Source organism: Hemicordylus capensis, chromosome 1 (genome assembly GCF_027244095.1).
Source record: "Hemicordylus capensis ecotype Gifberg chromosome 1, rHemCap1.1.pri, whole genome shotgun sequence".
NCBI classification, from domain to species: Eukaryota; Metazoa; Chordata; class Lepidosauria; order Squamata; family Cordylidae; genus Hemicordylus; species Hemicordylus capensis.
Window position 1 is genome coordinate 240,908,661 of NC_069657.1, and position 19,741 is coordinate 240,928,401.

Genomic DNA, 19,741 nt, shown 5'->3' on the forward strand with positions numbered 1-19,741 from the left:
TTCAGAAATTGCAGCTAGTGCAAAATATGGCAGCTAGGATTTTATCCAGAGCTGCATGTTGGGATCATATTACACCCATTCTGAAAGAGCTGCACTGGCTACTAATTTGTTTCTGGGTTCAATTCAAGGTGCTGCTTTTGACCTTTAAAGCCTTTAACGGTTTGGGCCCTGAATACCTGAGCGACCGCCTGCTCCCAAGGGTTTCTGCCCGCTAGACAAGTTCATTGGAGGGGGTTCTGCTCCACATGCTGTTGGTGAGAGAGGCTTGGCTGTTGAGCACAAAGGGCAGGGCCTTCTCAAATATTTCCCCCAGGCTTTGGAATGCTCTCCTGGCTGGAATCCGCTCCTAGCCTCCATGGCAGTTTTTAGGAAACAAGTAAAGACATGACTCTTCACCCAGACTTTTAAATGAAAGTATTGCTTTTATTGTTGCTGCTTTGTGTTTTGTGTATTACTGTTTTATATAGGTTTTTAAACTTATATAGAGAGATGTTATATTTATATTTAATATTTGCACGTTTGTATTTTCATTGTGCATTGTTTTAATTATATTGTAAACCACTTTGAGATTATTTTAATGAATTGTGGTATAGAAATCGAACAATAAATACAATAAATTAATAACTGTGACCAAGAGAGACAGGAATCCATAAAATTTAGGAATACAATTAATTTTCATCACCATTTATTAAAGCACTGTAACAAAGCAAGACATCATTTTAAAATTAGCATCCTTAATAGGAATATTGGAAAGGAGACATCCACTAGGAAAGGAGACCTCCATTTCTGCCAGAATCATATCTAAAACATCATGCATGTTTGCATTCTGTAGCCAACATCCTGACTAATGCTGTGCATTTGCAATCGGAAGCAGAATGTATGCAGCGGCTGTATCTCTATTTCTGCAGCACAGGCACATGGGGGTAGTGGTGGAATTTCACTGATCTCCTCTTCCCCTGGAAGCACTCTGCAACCCACAATTATATCCATGAGAGCTGCACATCATAAACATATTTGTGGGTTGTACAGAGGGGAAGGGGTGAGATGCTCGCACATTTTTCTTCTGACTGTATGTACACAATGTTAGTCATCATGTTGGCCTATTTTTCTCATTGTTTCTTCTATTTCTAAGATATCTGCCATTGGAAAACCTTTGTTCAAATTACAAGGTCATTCACATGACCCAGTTGCCTGGGGAGGATTGTCAGGGAGGGCTGGGGGGAAGGCAGGAGCCTGACCTTCCCCTACACTATCTGAGCCCTCAGAGGGCTCCACTGCTTGCATGCCCACATGAGTGGTGTTGCAGCACTCAGAGCAGTGAGCGGGAGGCGGAGGAGGTTGCCAGATATTCCCACAATGCACCCTGGCAGCATCAGCTCTCAGCTACAATGTCTCATAGGGACCACTGGGTGGGGTGGTGTCAAACTTGGACTACCAGCTTCCAGATCTGGACTATCCAAATTGAGGAGCGCCAGGAATGAGAGCAATCTCAGTTCTTCTCACCTCGGCTAGCACTGCCCTACTCAGGTAGGTAGGGCTGGTAACGATCTCTACTTGTCATAGGAAGTGTATGTTTAGGACTTTGTGTGTTCACCTTTTTCCTTATTTTTTACAATAGTAACTGAACTGGGACACCCCACCCACCCCCAAACATACAGATCACAACTGTGGCCTTAGAAGCAACAAAAACCTTTTCCTTCCAATAAACAGCAGACGCAGGTAGGCCTAGGTGGGGATTGTGATTGGTGTAGCTGTGGCTGTACTAGGTCCTCAACTATCACATCTGGCAGATGTTGCAACAGTGTTAGTGGAATTGTTGGTGTGTATTTTAACTTACCTCTGCATTAATGTTTCTGCTTTTGCAGAGAACATAGTTGATTATGGAAACGCAAACCCTCATGTGTTACAAAGTCTTCAAAACAAACATTCTAAAGACAGCAAATTACTCCTCCAATTCCTATAACATTGAGGGAAGCTATAGAAGTCAGTGGGATAAAGGCTAGGGACCACTGAAAGAGAATTGGTTCAGTGTTGAATGAAATAGCAAGACTTTTTTTGGTAGTGGGAGGCACTCCCCTTAGTTTCTAAGAAACTGCTTGCATGTTTTCAGGATATTTGCCACCACTGAGAAGAATTTTTTTTTTTTTTTAAAGAAACCTACATGGGAGAGGAGAGCTGGTCTTGTGGTGGCAAGCATGACTTGTTCCCTTAGCTAAGCAAGGTCTGCCCTGGTTGCATATGAGAGGGAGACTTGATGTGTGAGCACTGTAAGATCTTCCCCTCAGGGGATGGAGCTGCTCTGGGAAGAGCAGAAGGTTCCAAGTTCCCTCCCTGGCAGCATCTCCAAGATAGGGCTGAGAGGGACTCCTGCCTGCAACCTTGGAGAAGCTGCTGCCAGTCTGGGTAGACAATACTGAGCTAAATGAACCAATGATATGACTCAAGATATGACAGCTTCCTATGTTCCCATCGACCTAGCCCTGTCTCTCAAGATTCTACAGTATTTGCAACATTTAGTATTAGAGGCCATATTCTGCCCTCTGCAGCATGTTCACAGCCATACAGACTTCCAGAATGTCTGTTGTAATCATTGCAGAATTATGTTTGCTCTTTGTAATTATGCCCACATAATATAAATGAAGAGCTGGGGAAGATGCTAAACTTGTAATTAATGCTGGGGCACTTTCAAAAGCTTTGCGGAGAGTGCAGCATGGCGGAGTTGTCATTAAAATTACATCTCTTTGAAATAACAGCTTGGTTTGCTTTGTAGCCATTCAGGCAGGGTGAATCTGAGGGTTGTTTTTTGATCCTGTCAGGGTGGATGATTTTAACACACTCCTTGAAAGATGTGCCACCTGCTATTTTATTAGCTATAATTTACGATGTAACAATTGCTTGTAAATTCTTTTAAGGGTTTTAGAGACCAATAAAATCATGTGTCCATGTTTCCCCGCCACCCTGCTTTGTTTGCCACCAAGCCTGAAAATTTAGGCTAGAATCCCAAATGTATGTGAATTATTTGTACATGCCAGCAAAATTAATAGGCTCTACAATGATGCAAAAAGAACTCTGTCGCTAACCTGGAATTTCTTCACCCTACAATGTGGAGATATTTGCAGAAATTGAATCATGTAGGATATGAGTCAAGCTAGACAGAATGTTATGGAACTTTGATATCCTAGAACAGACAAGTTATTCCTTTAAAAAAAAAAATCTATTGATAAACTGACTCACTCAAACATGACACCAAATGGGTCTAGGACAACTCTCTGTGGCCAACTCACTGTGGGACACCTCAACGTGGCCGACTCACTGCAGGGACAACTCAATGTGAATCTCCAACGAACACTTCAGAGCAGCTCCCTGCTCTCTCTTCGTTCTCCAACAAACCCGATAGTGCCCCGCACTTCAAAACAGTTCCTTGCTCTCTCTCTCTCTCTCTGGGGCTTGGAAGTGGGTGAAGGAGGCGCAGAACAGCCCACCCCGCACTTCAAGTGCCCCGCACTTCAAAACAGTTCCCTGCTCTCTCTATAGGGATGGGAAGTGGGCGAAGGAGGCGGAGAGCAGCCCGCTCCTGCCAGCAACCAGCGGACATGCAATTATTACTTTATTACTTTATGTCTCCTCCTACCTCTGGGGTACAATACATCAGAAGGCAGCTCACAAAAACGGTAAACAAATGCATAAACAGTTATATAAAAATATTTGGTCCAACGTGCTAAAACACAAAAAATCAAGTTAAATGTAAAACAGGGGACTAAAAACAAAGTAAATTAAAAGCCTAATGAAAGGTCGACGTTTGTACAGTCCTCTTGAATGAGGCCAGGGACTAGACTAGCATTTTGCTAGTAATCAATAAGTAGCCACATTAAACAAACCACCACCACTTATTGGCCCATATAACTACATGAATATTACCCCTCCCCCATCATCATAGAGTTTGCATACAAATCATTTGCGTAAAAACAGTTATAACTTCAAGCAAACACTGTAAGTTTAGACATTTCCAGAGCTTGCATAGCAATAACATTTTATTGCACTATGGAATTCCATGCTAGTGTTTGGCTCTCCTTGTAATTGGTGTGGGTTTTCCAAATTTGGGGGGCTGTTTATTTATGAACACTTACAGATGATCAAACTATGCTCGCATCCTGGACCAATTAGAACTGGCAACCTGAGCTATGCCCTTTTGTGGGATTATCTATGTACATACAGCCTGGATGATGGAAATCACTGGGTGATGGAACACCTGAAATTGTATCATCTCATTGTACCATGAGACTGCCAAGCCTTGGCCTCAGAATTCTAGAATAGCTTTCTGCCCCATCTAGGCCTGCATACACACGAGGCACTTCATAAGGGAGCACAGTTCTTCCCAAGACATATCTTGAGCTGTTTCAAGAGAACCTCACCAGGCATCTGCTTCTGGGCAGAGAACTGGCTCCTGTTCATCTGTTGTTGTTTTAGGGGGGAAAGGCACACCCACATACGATAAATAGTTTGATTTTATTTTATTCTCTGTTGGACAAATGCCAAACTTCCAGCAGACCAGTGTCTTCCAGTCATTCTCGGCAGCATTGCTGTTTTGACAGATGGCCACAGAAACACCCACAAATCTAAAAACAAGATGCTTTTTAACATCCATCTAATTCTTAGCTTGCACTAAAAATATGAACATTTTGCTGATTTTTTCCAAGGAGAGTTACATCACACAGCAGCTAAGAGAGTCATTAAGCAGTGATTAAAACCTATCATATCATATTCATAATGCCATGAGAATGTCAGTTAGGAGCAAATCATTACAATCTTCTTGGAGTTCAGGGGCTGCACATTTTATCCTGTGAGGTAGGCCACAAAGAGAATCAGTTCCTTCTCCAAGGCCAATACCTCGGCTGTGATTTTGAACCTAGGTATTCCCAGTCCAACATTCTATCCACTGCACCTCACAAGCACCAAAAGATTCCAGTAAGTCTCAGCATGGTATACAAAAGCCGTTTTAAAGAACAAGTTACAGCTGAACTTACAATTTTTAGGAATACAGTCAAGGACTGTAAATGCTTGTCCATACCACTACTACCGCAGATAGTGTGTTTCATTAATCAGCAGCACCTCCACCACAATAGACCTTCATGCACAGGGATGCTCTCACAGCAGACAAGACTATTCTGTGAAACCACAGCTGTGTTTTGGCTTGGTGAGCACTTGGAAGAGCACCCTATCATTACTCTACAATGCCTGTCTGCTCCACTCTTGGGAAGAATTCTTGTTTATTTCATCAAGCTCGTTTTCGAAGTAACACAGCAGGCAGACAGGCAGAATGAGAAAACGAGGTGCCAGCAAATAAACCTACTGACCTGGATTTGCTGCTTGAAGGATTGCTTGACAGAGAAATCAGAACCTGAGAATAGTTTATTTTCTTCACTACCAACTGCCTTCTCAAGTTTCTAAGGGGTGATGTTGTTATACTTATTTGAAATAGTTCACTCCCTCTTCCTGATGAAGATTCTTGGTACAATGAATTGAACAATTACTTTCAATTTGCATCCTGCTTTTGGACTAACAAATCCCCAGAGCTGCTAGCAACATATATACAAACAGAATAACACTCAATTCACATCAATATAACAATAAAATAAAATGACTTAAAAGCAAGAGATGGCATCAACTATTAAGCTTACAGCACAAAAAGCCTGGTTTTAAAAGTCTAAAAAGGCCAATGGAACAATTGACCCAGAAGATCTTATGGAAAGAATTCTAAAAACTAAGGGGCTACTACTGAAAAGGCCTGTTCCTCATGGATGCCAACCTCATCTCTAGTAGTGGTAGAACCCTCAAGATGATTTGACACCTATTATGCTAAAACCAGCATGATTGTTAATCTATACTGAAAAAAATTCATGTGTTGAGCCATTTGACACACTGACCAAATTCAGAAAAAACACGAAACTGGAGTTAAGCGGGGCAGAGGTTGGAACTCCATTACATCCAAATTTGTGAAACCGCGGTTTTGAGCCAAAAGCAACCTGCGGTTTGCCTCGCCAAATTCAAATTTGATGAACCTTCAATTTGCACAAACGGGCTCCCCTCTCCTGGAACTGGAGGTTGGAAGAACCTCCGTGGTGCGATTTTCAATTAAAAATTGAAACCGTGGGTTTACCAACCTCTGAATTTGGCCACTGTATCATAGATTCATGGCTGATTTGCATTGAAACCATGATGTATAGCTAGCCTGTATGGGCTGCCATGAGCTGAGTCAGTCATGTGATTGCCCTCAACCACATGCTAAATGGTAATCAGATCATTTTTATGCTAGTGAAAAGTTGGTTCTTGAGCTTGAGTAGTAAAAGATGTTTTTTGCTCAACCCTGTGTATAGAAAGCAGCAGTTATGTGGCCAGTTGAGCTTATGGCAGGTTTGATTGGGATAACTAAAACAACAACAACCTGATTCCCAAGTGTAAGTACTAAAGCGTTCCTAAGTGCTTTGTGCCAAAAGGCTATCACTGTCACAGTCAAATACTCTGCAGTACAAATATGCAGCAAGTCAAATATGCAGCACTTCAGCTTTTTAAAATCCCTTCTCTGGGATTTATGATGCATCATAGAACTCTGAAAGAAGCAATTATGCCACTTCAAGAAAAGTACTCCTATTTAATACATTCTTTTAGAGTTGTTATGGTAAACTGTATCCCTGCCCCGGATCTCACCCCCTTATAGTTAATTAAACTTTCAGATTCTTCACAAACACGCTAATCTTCTTTTATTTCTTCTGAAGATGAGTCCCCGGGGAAGCACAAAATGCCTCAAGGTCTAAATTTGTTTGTAATGCACAAAATGATCTTGCATCTGTTTAGTTATTACCTTTTACAATATGGCTATCCTCAGTCACTCTGTACATAAAAACGGACCAGAGACAAGTTGAGCAAGCCTGTGTGTGTATTCAAGTTTACTTCCTATCCACAGAGCACAAGAAGCACCTGAGGGATAGGGTCAGTCAGTCAGCGGCTGACATACTGCACAAGGCTCCGTCAACCTAGCAACAAAGCATTTCCACAGTTGTGCAAGACTGCTCTTGTGCAAGATTGCACAATTGCATCAACACAGTTGCACAATAGAGGACCATTAGTTCCAATGGCCCTCTATCACGCAACTGCATTTGTGCAATTGTGCAGTCTTACACAACAATGCTCTTGCACAACTGTGCAAATACTCCATTCCTAGGTTGATGGAGCCTTGTGCAGTATGTCAGCCACTATGTCTATCAAGGTAGCAGATAGCAGTCTGCAGGACCTCAGAGAGAACTTTAAGCTGGCAACTTGCTGCGACAAGGTCTGACGTTCAACTGAGGCCTTATAACCCTTTGGGGCTAGAAAATCCGTCCTAGGCTCTCATTTCTTTCAGAAGAGTAAAGTCTCTTAAAGGATTAGTCCTCTGGCTTGGAGTCTACCACTCTGTCACCCCTTCATCCACTCACATCTAGTGCACTGCCTTTGCTGGTAAATTTATACTGAGACACATCCCTGCTATGGAGAGTCCCCTGGTATTAAGGGAGCTAATTTCTCAGGGGAACCTGGCTCAGGTGTGCTGTCCCTAAATGACCCAGCCAAAGGTACTGGAGCCCAATGGCTCCAGTTCAGACCCAAGCTTTGGGCCAAGGCCCACCACCTCTACAGGGCCCACCACCTTATGATGCTTCCTCTCCTGATCCAGCTAGATCTTCCTGCTCTGTATCAGGCTAATGATATGTTTAGGTTACATATTATTCAATAGTCAATATGTTTTATCCAACACTGTAAATCAATGCATGCATTTATATACCTAGTTCATGCATTTATATACCATGCATTTATGTACCTAGTGTATTCATCTCTCAGATCAGGGTTTCCTAGCCACAGATCCCTAGATATTGTTGGGCTACAACACATCACAAGCTATCTCCCCCCACCCCATTTTGCTATTAGATGAGTGCAAATAATTCAGAATCTCACTAAAGCTGAGTCAAGACTGTGGCAGAGACAACATTGTCACAAGACTTCCTGACTTACTCACAATAACTTCTTCCACACTTCCTGACTTATTCACAATAGTTTTCTGTTCAGCTGACAACCATGTCCCCTCCGTTCATGTGCTCATTAATCATTATTTTGCGTGATCATTTTAAGCTGGTTTAAAAGTATGCCAGATCAGTCGCTAGAAAATAGTAATCTAGCCTTTCTTTAATTCCTGCTGAAGGGATGACTTTTTGTTTCTGTTCTGCTTTGAGATCCTTAGAACACATTATTTTTTGTGAATGCAAACTGAAAAATCAAAATATGGCACATCTCAGCCTTGATGTGATATTCCTGCAATTCGTTTATAAGCACCATATGCTGCATACAGCACCTACAAAATATGGGGGGGGGGATTCTTTGTTGCAGGGGAGGCAGCTTTGCTGCCAAGGCAGAGCAGTAGCCAGAATGCTGACTTTAAAAGTAAGAGATTCAAGATGCGATCCTTGCTGCAATCCATGATGCTCAAAGAGTAGCCACAGGCAGCCTAATCTTACAGCCTAATCTATCTCACAATATTATTTGGAAGCCAAAACAACATTCTGGCTCCAAAGGATGGATGGAGATACCTACTTACCTATCTAAGGTTTCTGCTCTAGCACCAAGGAGGTAGAGTGCACAGCCTCCTTTAAAAAAAAAAGAAAAGAAAAAAAGTATTTAAGCACTGTGGAGAGAGAAAAAAATAGCAATGTAAAAGTGGTAAATAGTCAAAAGTATATAATGCTCAGTCAATTTTAGCCCCAGTCTAGAAAATGTATTATTACTATTATTTATTTAAGACCCAAGGCATTCATCCAACCCTTCTCCAAGTCTGGTTGCAATGGAGGAGACTTTCCTCCATTCCATTTGTGGTGCTAGGAAACAGAGGCCTGGTGGAGAAAAAATTTCTTTGGAATGGGGCCTTTAAGTTTAGCTGTTTTGTTTTTCAGCTGAAGTTTAATAAGCAGCGGGGCAGAATTAGATGTGTAGTTAAATTCACTACAGCAGGGCTTCCCAAATTTGGGTCCCCTGATGTTGTTGGACTACAACTCCCATAATTCCCAGCCACAGTGGCTGAAGGCCAGTGTGGTTGGGGATAATGGAAGTTCAACATCTGGGGCCCCAAATTTCAGAACTTCTGGACTACAGTAACAACAACCAAAAGCCCTTCAAGTTTTGTTCTCCAAAAGCACAATGATAAACAGAGAGCTATGATTTTTCTGAATGCAGAGAAAGCATTTGACAATGTCTCCTGGCAATTTATGTGGAGGCTACTGGATGCAATGGGAGTTGGTAATAATTTTATTAGGGCCATTAAGACAATATATTCAGAGAAATATGCTAAAATTATTATAAATGGGGAACTATCAAATAATTGTAAAATACAAAAAGGAACTAGACAAGGTTGCCCACTTTCTCCATTACTTTTTACATTAATGCATGGGTTTCACAGAATGTTAAAAAAAATTATAACGCACATATTGTCTCAAACTGTTGTGAGTCTGGGGTGGGAGAGGTTCTGCAGCTTGTTGCTAGCAATATCAAGAGAGAAATCCATTAGGGAGATGTGAATACTCATCATGGTATCACAGATACAAATGAAGGTGTTCATTATTTGAAGAAAGAACTGCATTTTCTTGTACCAAAATGCTGTGGTGCTGTGGACTGGGTGCTAAATGCATGTTACTACAGTCAATAGACCAGAATTTAAATATACAGGGAAAAACCACCTCATTTGTCTACAACACAGAAGTCTAAATCAAACCAGGATGCTGGGAAAATATGACATAGTTGCTGGGAAAAGATATATAGTTTCTGTGTTGGAAATGAGAAACAACTACATGTTTATTGCACACACACAAAATGATTGCATGAATAAGCCAAACAGAATGGTGTTTTTCAGTCTGACAATTCAAAAAAAGGACACCTTTCTGGAGTCTGCTTCTTTCTAAAAATGAAACCTTGATAATGACAAACTTGTTTCTCTTTTATAAAATGTTAACCTGGCCATTTACTACAGGGCTTTCTTTTAACCTCTTTGTAAGGTCCCACCGCCTCCTGTGTAGAGGGTTCCAGACAGCCTCAGAATTATGGCCACTGGGGGGAGTGCTATTCCACTGTCTGGCAATCTGTTGTTCCTTTCACAGACTGCCCCAGGAAACTGCTGCCTCCAGCTCTCCAAGGAAGTCACAGAGCTCCTTTTCCTGGCACCTCTCTTCCTGGACTGGCCCCTCATCACTGGCCAGCTCTGGTTTATATAACCGTTGGCAGGTGGAGCAAGTCTCATGAGAACTCAGGCCGAGATCTCGTATGAGTTGCCCCTGATCCTGCAATGACTCACAGTATTCAAGTGATGGCACGCTACTACCCTGTTTCCCCGAAAGTAAGACCTAGCAGTAATTTCTGATGTACCGCTAATATGTCCTAGTGCATTTTGGGGGGCTAAAATTAATATAAGACACTGTCTTATTTTCGGGGAAACACGGTATCTTGGCGGAGGGGGAGACAGGCAGAGGCTCTCTGGCTGGGGCAGGCAGCCACCTCCAGGGTTGCATGGCTGGGAGGGGCCTCACTGGTAGGTTCCCGAGTACTGCCCCGATCTCTTGTGGAGGCCCAAGGCCCGTCGGGGGATCCCCGACACTCTTGTCATAAAAATGTTTTACCTTTGTCAGCAACTGGCAATTCAAACATCCCTTGTCTCTCTCCTGCATCTTCAGAGTAACGAAAGTATAATTTGGCACAGTCCCCTCAACTTTCAAGCAACTAACATCAAACTGTTAATATGTCCCACTTTGCCATGATGAAGTTGTTTTACGTTTAAAGAAAGATGTAATGAGTTTTCACAGAGCGATCTTATTCTCAAATTATACCTACAAGGGAGGACAACTCCGAAAACCCCTTGCACTAGAAGAGAAAAACACTCATGGTATACTAGCAGTGCAAAGTCTGGAAAGGAGCTATCTTGAACAGATGGTTACCAAACTATCTAATATAAAATTTGGCACTCTAGAATTTCATATTCAGTATACTATTTTCATTCTTTTTTTTTTTTAATGCCTTGCTGCCACCAATCTATCCTGCAATCATCATTACAGGCAGCCCTCATTACCCATGGTCCCGGCACCTGCAGTTTCACTAGGGTTGGCAGGTCCACAGTTGAAAAAAGTTTATATCCATCACAAAAAAAGTGGAAGTAGAGGATGCTTTTCAAAGTCTCCACTTTGAATGCAATTTGCATATCTTTATTGGTATTATATATGCATATTCTGATACAAAATTGGATAATTTGAGAATAAATCCAGATCACCATTGTGAAGCTGATGACCAGGTGAGCTGTATGTCTGCTCAGTCTGCTATCTAGCTGCAGAGTTCTCAAGGCCCCTGCTTCTTAACCGTAAATTCATCTCCTGGTAAGGCTTACCACACACACAGTCCTTCTCCCACATGGGTCACCCAGCCTGCTTTCCACAGCCAGGCCAGCAACTTCACCTCTTGGCTCATAGCAGGGCAGCCCGCTAGCTACCGAGCCAGCCTCTTTGTGGCTGGTGCAGCGGTGCCTGCATGGTCTCCCACTCGCTTGCTGTTCTCTACGACTATAAACATTTATATACCACTTTTCAACAGAAGGTTTTCAAAGAAAAATAAATAAGATGCTCCCCTGTCCCCAAAGGGCTCAAAATCTAAAAAGAAATGCAAGGTAACACCAGCATCAGCCACTGAAGGGATGTTGTGCTGGGGTTGGATAGGGCTAGTTGCTCTCTCCACGATAAATAGAGGAGGTTCACCACTTTACTGTGCTTTTTTACTCAGTTAGCAAAGCTAACATGAAGTAAGCAAGCTGCACCTGCCGGGCCCACCTCTCCGTGCTCCTGCATCACGTGGCCCTGCAACCTGCCTCTGAAGCCGAACCTCCCCTCTGGCTTCCCCACTGGATGGATGGTCAGTAGGAAGGGGAAGAGGACAGAGGAAGTGAAGCTACTCATGAGAGCAAAGGGTTCTGAGTGAACAAAATGTTCCAGCTGCTCCCCAGAAGACCACAACAAATACAAAAAAAGGTGTTTGGTCCCCCAAATAGTCTCTGTTCCTCCTATCACATACAAAAAGGTTATTTGGTCCCCAAAATAGTTGCATGTCCTCTATAAGAGCCCGTATTTGGCAACCCTAGGTTTTGCGTATCCATGGTTGGGTCATAGGAACCCAGTTTCTTTACTTGTGGGGTGAAAATAGGATTATTTTTTACCTATCCACAGTTATTGAGTGGCCGTAAATTACTTTTGATGTCATTTACTGGTGCCATTTTGTAGAGCTGAGCCATTTTGTGGCTCTTTCGGCGGGGGGGGGGGGGGGCGGATCTCAAAAAGGAACAAAAATTTGAGGATTTGGAAGTTTGTGGGAGGCATTGCTGGAGAGCAAGGTAGTGTGCTTATTTCTGTTCCCCACTGCTTTTTCTTGTGATTTTTCAGCACGCTTCCGTGTGTTTAGAAACCTAACCCCCCAATCCCCATACAGTTAAGGTTTCTTTATTCGCCATTTTGTTATTCATGGAAATTGGCAGAAATTGAACCCCTGTGAATAATGAGGGCCACCTGTACTTTCCACAATAATTTCTGGAAAGCAGCAGTCATTTTCCAAGATGGCTGCCACCAAGTAGCCTTTTGTATTTTTTTTCTCTGGCTGGGTCTACTAATATAGCCTTCCAAACCTCTGTCTTATTCAAAGTTGGGTAAGGTGGAAAGGCTTCTAAGCATGGGGTGGGGGGAAAGACAGCAGCTACAAATTTCAAACTTCGAAAAAGAGAAATTTTACTTTAAAACAGTTCAATTCCAAATAGTCTTTCTTTTAGACAATGCAATACAAAACAGCAACCATATGAGCACAAGAAACAAATACAATATGAGAAAACCACATCCAATCGATCCTGCCCTAATATTGGGCCCTAAGTCAGAGTCCATAACAAGAGTCTCCTTCCAATCATCCCTAGTCAGCTTCTGCAGCAAGCCTGCCTTGTCCCTTGCTCAGCCTCAGGTCCTGCTCTTCCTTCCCAGTTCTGGGGGTTCAATCCCAGACTGTTCCTTCAGCTCCTTTAGGAGTGATTCAGTGTTCCAGAAAATCACAACTCTCCCAGTGATTTCTCAGCTCTCTTTCCAGCACCAGCTCTGATTCTCTCTGACTGTGAAAGCAACTTGCACTCCTTGAACTCCTTCATTTGAACTCTCTTCAGCACCAACCAACCAACTTGAACTCCTTCACATGGACTCTTCAGCTCTCCAGCTTGTCCTCCCGATATTCTTTTTCCCCTCCCTATATTCTCTATTAGTTTTAATAATAAGATTAACGTGTGCTGCTGCCACATGTGAGTACTTGGGCCAAGCGCTGCCACAGCAAGTCCTGCTCTTCTTTTTTTAAAAAAAGATACTGTTCCCCTCCCCGTGGTGCTGTTCCGATTTGGACCTCACCTGAACTGGTTCGGCACTGAACCTGTGCAGGAATCTGGGTTCGTGCACATCCCTATGAGTAAGTCCTCTAGTAGGGGCTCGGAGGCAATAGCCCTCTCTTGCTGTTTCCACCCTGCAACCTTTCTTCAGTGGCGTTCATTATGTATTTTATTTTTATTTTATTTTATTTATTTTATTCTTTTTACATTTATATCCCGCTCTTCCTCCAAGGAGCCCAGAGCGCTGTACTACATACTTGAGTTTCTCTTTCACAACAACCCTGTGAAATAGGTTAGGCTGAGAGAGAAGTGACTGGCCCAGAGTCACCCAGCAAGTATCATGGCTGAAGGGGATCTGAACTCAGGTCTCCCCGGTCCTAGTCCAGCACTCTAGCCACTACACCACGCTGGCTCTCTATATGCTACAGACACAGATTAAGATACTGCCTCTGAACATGAAGGTTCTATTTAGCTAGCATGGCTAATAGCTGTTGATCAACTATGAATTTGTCCAATCCCCTTTTAGAAGTGATTGAAGCTATTTCAATCACTTTTTAAAATCTCATGCGTGTTTTAATCTCATGTTCTAATGTTGTGTTGTAAGCCACCCAGAGAACAATTTGTTTGGGGCAGCTAACAAATAAAGTTGTATTATTATTATTATTATTATTATTATTATTATTATTATTATTATTATTCCATCTTGTGGTAGTGAATAAGTGTTGTGTGAAAAAAATACTTCCTTTTATCTGTCCGGAAGCTACTGCCAATCAATTTCCTTGCATGACCTTGCGATCTAGTCTTAAGAGAAAAGACGAAGAAATCTCTAGCCATACTATGCATCAATTTATGAACCTCCATAAAAAGGCCAAATGCAGTCCATCAGGAGCCCAGTTTTGTCACCTGCTTGCTTCACTCAAAAAAACCATAGTATAATGACGGTGCTAAGAAATCTCTGTTAGATATCTATAGTCTCTAGTCATCACAGAGCTACTCCTCTGAGGGTATTCCAGAGAGAGAGAGAGAAAGGTTATCTGATTGTGTTCATTTAATATATTTATATCCTACCTTTTAGGGCAATGTCCTCACAAGGTAGCGACCAATTTTAAAAAGAATAAAACATTTAAAATGTATAGTATCAATCACAGTAATAACAGGAAACAGTAAAACCAGTAGCAGGCAGAACTAGGAAATTAATTGAAACGAGTTAATTAAAAGCCAAATTAAAGCAATGTAAATGTGTGATATAGAAATGCCTTGTCGTATTTCAAGGAACTGCAACTCAGAATTACTTCTCAGCTTTGTGAATGACACTGTGTGTAAATAGTACAATTGTAAGATCGTTCAAAATGGAATCCTGTGGTGCAATTATATATACAAAGCCTAATTCAGCACTTAGTATGAACAGCCAATCTTTTATACCAGCAAACGAGTAAATCCAGGCACGCTGGCAATACTGCTTCACTTTTTAACATTACTGAATAAAGAATAAACTACAAACAACCTTTGAAGTAGCTTTCCTGACAGTTTCAAGAGCCAAGATGCCCACAGCACTTTCATATAATAATACAATCATACTGCAGAAAAGGGGAGATTTTAGCACCGACACTCTTACCACCTAACTGTCAGTCAAGCAGATTTCATCAAAGTGATTCAAGTATAAACAATGCTGACAGTGTTTTCTCCCAGCTTCTGCCCAGAAATTCACCCTAATGTTGAAAGCTAAATCATGTCTTGTTCAAACAGCAAAGCATTCCAGTTTAATTATTTTTGTTTACTCTTGTGGTGGCATATTCTAGTAGTAATACCTTGAACTTGCAAATTCTCTAACAATCCAACTTTGGCTCTACATCATCACTTCAGCATATGGTTAATACTGCTCATTATTGGCATACTAAGTGGCTTTGGATAGATGAGCCAAAACAAGGGGGTGCTTTCTGGGAACACATCTATTCCTGATGAAAATGCCCTTGGTAAGTGGGAGGGGGGAGCTTGGAAGGGAGTGAACGCATTTGTGCATTCAGAGTGAGGGAAACATGATGCAAGAAGTATTGTCCCCACTCTAAATTGGCTGTTTGCCCTCAGTAATCAAAACTGATTAGCTATATGACATCATCACTGTTCCCAGAAAAAGGAGGGAGGGGGGAAATGCACCAAAAGCAACAGACAGTTGAGATACAGACAAGCTGCCAAAAGCTCTTGAAAAGATTTGGGGGACATTCACTCTGAAAATGTTTGTGACAGTTGGCACACCATCCGAGTTTCGAGTCACGTGTCCTAAATGTTCACACGCACCAACCATTATTTTGTTATGTGTGTGAACATTTTGGGCAAGTCAGAGACCTTAGACAGCAAAGGAACTGGTGAGGAATCCAAGGATCCTTCCTTCCTTGTGGCCTTGCAAGTGTAATGGCTATCAAGTGGTGCAGCCGTAGTACAGTGAATGGTCACTGCCAGTGAGTTTCAGTCAAGGGGGAGGAGGCCCTGTGCGGAAACAGGGTTGGATATACAACATGCATGAAGTAGCATGTTCAACATATAAGATGCTGATCACCATTCAGCAGCCATCTTCCTCCATCTTATTTGCTTGTTATTTCTCTGTGTAAACCGCCCTGGGCCATTTTTGGAAGGGTGGTATAGAAATCGAATAAATAAATACATAAATAAATAAATAAGTAAAAATAATGTACCCTCTTCCTCAAATGCTACCGCACAATATCCACCATTAAGGGCAGGGGACCCGTCCACTTGAGTGCCCCACAGTGACCGAAGCCATTTATTTCCACCACCTCATTCCAGGCTGCGGTAATCTGCAGACAAGGACTAAGGATGAGAAATCCTGACAAGCTTCAAATTTGCAGAACAATTGGGAGTGGAGGGCGGGGGACACAGATTCAAGTAAAAACTGAGTTATTGAAGCTCTGAAATATTGTTGCGAGCCAAACCCACCCTCCCTGATGCCTATTCTTACTGGGTAGATGAGACAGGTAGATTCTTTCTTTTAACTTCTGTTTACATCTGGAGTTAAGGGAGCAGCAGCTGTGGCTTCTTTAACTAAAACATATACAGTGAGGAGGATTTTTTTCTTAGCCTAAGAAATCTTCCTCCCAATAGTCCTAGGTAGGAGCGGCCAGTGTGGACACCGTTGGGAAGGTGGCAAGAGGCACCTTTAAGCACAAATTAATAGGTGCTCACCTCCACTCCGGCTGCAGCTGCAAACTACTACAAGCAGCGCACTCCCTGTAGCGGTGGATCAGCTCCGCCACTCAACTGGCTTCCGCCCATCCCCCACCAGTGTCCAGGTGAGCGGAGGAACCGATCCACCGCCACAGGGAGTACCAGGCAGCATGCTGTTGCTTAGAGTAGTTTGCAGCTGCAGCCAGAGCAGAGGTAAGCACCTATTAATTTGTGCTTAAAAATGCCTCTCGCTGCCCCCCAGAAGCACCCGCACTGGCCGCTCCTGGTCCTAGGAAAGGCACAGGTGCTTTTGAGCATCTTAGTCTTTTCAATGCCCTCCAGTCCCTGGAAAGATTACCATTAACAGAAGTACCTGCACCTTTCCCAGAAGTGCTGGGAGGAAGATGATCTTAGTTAAGATGAGTTGTTATAGTAAGAACTAATCATCCTACTTTCTTTTCACTGTCTCTACAACCGGACTAAATTTGGTTCAAATTGAGGTCCACAAGTTAGATCTCTTGCACCTCAAATGTTCATGTATCCTACATCTTGGATGGGGGTGGATGACATCTTCACAAACTACACCATTAGGGCATCCCTATGTGTCCATGCAGCTGTAGCAAATTTGGTTCAAATAAGTTAGACTGTCCATAGATTAGTGCACTTGCGCCTTAAAAGTTTACATGTCTACCATCTTGATTTGGGTTGGATGACATCATCACAATCTATGCCATTGAGGTGTCCCTATGTGTCCCTACAGCTGTAGCACAATTTGGTTCAAATTGGCTAAGCAGTTCACAAGTTAGCCACTTGCACCTCAAAAGTTTACGTGTCTGCCATCTTGAATTGGTGTGGATGACATCATCACAAACTATGCCATTGAGGTATCTGCCATTGAGATGTCTACACCTCATGCCACTGAGGTTTATCTTATTTATTTGTTATTTCTCTGTGTGAACCACGCTGAGCCATTTTTGGAAGGGTGGTATAGAAATCAAATCAGATAGATAGATAGATAGATAGGTACACCTCACTTCAACTGTAACCCAATTTGGTTCAAATGGGTTAGACAGTCCACAAATTAGCCAGCTTGCACCTCAGACGTTCACGTGACCACCATCTTGGATTGGGGTAGATGACATCATCACAAACTACATCATCGAGGTGTCCCTATGTGTCCAGCTTTGGTACAGCTGTACCAAATTTGGTTCAAATAAATTAAGTTACAAGTTAGCCCACTTGTGCCTCACAAGTTTATGCATCTGCCATCTTGAATTGGTGTGGATGACATCATCACAAACTATGCCATTGAAGTGTTCCTGTGTGTCACTCACTACAATTGTACCTAATTTGGTTTAAATTGGTTAGACAGTCAAACAAATTAGCCTGCTTGTGCCTCAGATGTTCACATGGCTGCCATCTTGAATTGGAGTGGATGACATCATCACACACCATGCCATTAGGGCATCCCTATGTGTCCCTACAGCTGTAGAAAATTTGGTTCAAATCAGCTAGGCGGTTCACAAGTTAGCCCACTTGTGCCTCAAAAGTTTACTCGTCCGCCATCTTGGATCAGTTTGGATGACATCATCACAAACTATGCCTTGGAGGTGTCCCTATGTGTCCCTACAACTGTACTTGATTTGGTTCATATTGGTCCAGATGTTGCATAGTTGATGGCGGGGGTGACACACGGACACACACACACGGACACACAGAATGTCGGGTGATCTCATAAGCCTACTAGAAAGTAGGCTAAAAAATGTGCACAAAAACCTATGTACCATGTCTGTTTAAACTGAAAAAATGCAGCCACTGCTCTCTCACTGATGGGAATGAACTAAATTTTTTAAAAGAAACCTATCGCCTGTCTTACCTGCCTCATAAGCATGGGTGGGGTGGGGGAGAGATTGTTGAGATTCAGAGTGGTTTGATAGTTTTCTGACTTTTCAACAATTCAGATGGGAAAAGGGGTATCTTAAAGTTATTGAGTCACTTTGGGGCGACTAGAAGTTGAGTTCTGGAATACTTCCCGCAAGAATTAAGAAACACTCAAAATAAAGGACCCTGTTTTCTATGGAGACCAAAATAATGATGTCTGATTGACTGTAACATAATAATATAAATACAGATGGCCCTCATTATTCACAGGGGTTCTGTTCTGGCCTACAACCGTGGATAACAAAACTGTGGATAATGAAACCTTAAGTCAATGGGAATTGGGGGGTTAGGTTCTGGAGCTCGGGAAAATGACCAAAAAAATCACTGAAAAGACAGAGTAAAAGTAGAAAAAAGGATGGAGCACAGCACTGTACCTTGGCCACCTCAGCTCTCCCACTTTCTAGCTCCTCCAGTATGCCTCCCAGCTTCTTCAGTAATGCGTGATTATGGTTTCTCCACTGTTTAATTCCAGCTCTTAGCAGCACAAGCACCTTGGCCTGATTGGTTGGTAGGTTGGACAAAGAGGCAGCAAAAAATTAAATCCAAGTCAAGTAAACACACACAGAGCAGTGTGTGAGAATCAAGGAGTGAGAGAAGAATCCATTTTCAATGGATAATTAAAAATCAATTTTTAATTTTTAATTTAAATTGAGTTTTTAATTGCAGTTTAAATTAAATAATACAGTACTGTAATTATCAAGATTAAAATTAATTTTTAATTTGAAATTTGTAATTAAAAATAAAAGTTCATCAAAATTAAAATTATATTTGTAAAAGTGATAATTAGCATCTTTCGAAGGTAGCACAATGCTACAAGAGGCTCCCCAGAAATGGCTCAAAAAAGCCTCCAAAAGCTCAAGAGCAATGGCTCCTGAAGGCTCCCAATGGCTCTCTAAGGATACCAAATGCTGCCAAATGCTACCATAAATGGCTTTTAGAAGCACAGACCAAAGCACTCCACTGTCCTCCTCCAAACTCCTCTCACAACCCAAGAGTACGACCATGTAATCGCAGAATTACACTGCTGAAAACCGTGGATATGCAAAGTGCACCATGGATAACGAGGTTGGGTATATATTGCCTGATCTCAGATACGTGAAACTGCGAGTGCCAAAACTGTGGATGAGGATGTTTTGTATTTTACAGTATTTTAAAGAAGAGTAT

General features: G+C 42.2%; 1 protein-coding gene across 25 annotated transcripts in view; it reads right to left on the reverse strand.

Annotated features, from left to right (window-relative positions):
- The window catches only part of LOC128339534 (microtubule-associated protein 2-like), a 415,175-nt gene that overhangs the window by 198,060 nt on the left and 197,374 nt on the right, over window positions 1-19,741 (reverse strand). For 2 of the 25 annotated variants that reach the window (XM_053283632.1, XM_053283639.1), the window contains one exon: window positions 8,624-8,672. The exons of the other annotated variants lie outside the window; for them this stretch is intronic. The gene's annotated coding sequence lies outside the window, so the exon portion shown is untranslated. The remainder of the gene's footprint in view (window positions 1-8,623; window positions 8,673-19,741) is intronic. 25 annotated transcript variants of the gene reach the window in all.